Source organism: Penaeus monodon, chromosome 24 (genome assembly GCF_015228065.2).
Source record: "Penaeus monodon isolate SGIC_2016 chromosome 24, NSTDA_Pmon_1, whole genome shotgun sequence".
In the NCBI taxonomy this organism is placed as follows: Eukaryota; Metazoa; Arthropoda; class Malacostraca; order Decapoda; family Penaeidae; genus Penaeus; species Penaeus monodon.
The window spans coordinates 36,737,244-36,739,055 of NC_051409.1; positions in this window are offsets into that span (position 1 = coordinate 36,737,244).

Here is a 1,812-nt window from a genome sequence, read left to right on the forward strand (position 1 = left end):
GTGAATTTTCGCGATCGCGTGCAATATACTATTTTTACAACTGTACTGAATATACTCAGTCAGCCATAGGTAAACAACCATTTAGCCATACATCCACGTAAACTCATGCGTGTTATAATTTTTAAATTCTTACATCAGTGCGACAGGTTTCCGTTGAATATTATATCTGTGTTTTTAATTAACTGCCACAGATTTTACGCATGCCATATATGTCATCTTTGTAATAGTGAATTATTTTCATAGGTTTTCCAGTTAATGAAAATGAGAATCAGGTAAAGCGATTTATCAGCCAATGGAAGGAATGGAGATGTCTTGTTCGTAAATAACCTCCGTCACTTAATATTGTGGGGTAAATATCAGAGGTGATACTTTACACCCCTGGAAAAAGTCACGCTTTTGATACTATTTGTCTTATTGATCATTCATTCTCTTTACACCCTTACTTGAATATAACGAAAAATACGACTCCCTCAAATGATAAACACTCATCTCGTCAACTTGATATTTCTCTTTGACTATGAAATTCAGAAAATTAATTACTCAAACACTACTGAGAACACGACTAATAAAACAGTTTTTAATTTGACACCAAATGGGATTCGATCACCGGATGCAACAAATGGATACAAATACACCGCCTCCCTGACTCAGATCTGTGCTTGCATGGAGATTTTTCGCTTGTGGACGCAGCCATGTTTGCTTGTCTGCTTCGAATAGCGTGCCCAGAGCAACACTGAAAGGAATGTCGCAGAGATGGATGCTTCATTAAGAAATTAAGTCAGTGTGTGACGGAAATTGGGGCGATGACTGCATAAGTTTAGGATTCTGATTGTCATATAATTGGGTGATTTTCGCTGTTTTGTTGTGAACTGGAACGCCTTCGTGGTAGAACGTTTTAATTTAGCTCGAGACGATTTGCATGAAATTCAGTGGAGTCTGATATGATGGTCCCATGGCGGACAGTTTCCTAATGCCGCAGTCGTTAGAAGAAGAGCAGGAAAATAGAGAATAATTTAATAAAAAATTGTCATGTCACAAATGACGCAGAACTTGCATCATCTGAATCATAGGTTTCCCTGTAGCACATATTAACGCTAATTTAAAAACAATTTGAGTATCAAATTACCGCTCATCAAGTCAAGCAACGCCCGAGTTGCCATGCTTCAAATATCTGTCCTCACAACATGCCATTACAACCGCCAAACACGCAAAGCTCAGCCCGCTTATCCCAGCACACAGACACCGTTCCCTGCAACTTACTTCCCGTCAGCCCCTACACCGGCCCCCCATGATTCTTCACATCCTCCGAGCGGGCCCCAGAGTATGTGAAAAAAAAAATACGGGGAAAAAAATAAAAGTACGTAGGGTACATTTTACTCAGCGCTGGAGTACTGCTTCCGATTTTGAATCTGTGTCTCCGACTTAATGGTTACAGATTAGAGCCTTATTATAGCGGTGACGGCAAAGTCATTGTCTCATTCGGATACGAATTATATAGTTAAGAAAAGAAGGGCATATCCACAGGTTACTTCTGAGGTACACCATAGCGAAACCCATCCAACGTGGCCAGCAGCATACAGACACGAGTGTACGGCGGAGAAATACCACCAGAGACGGAGCATGGTGGTGGTGTTAGGGGCCGAGAGGGTCGCACTGCACCTGTGTGGTTGTGGTGTCGTGCGTCTGAAGCGAGCATCCGCCGCTGCTGCCGTGCAACGCCTGTGCATGGCCCACTGTCCCCGGCACGACCACACGTTCAGAGCGCAATTCTGCCTTATTTGCATATTAGCTTATGTTTATGCGTAACCTGGA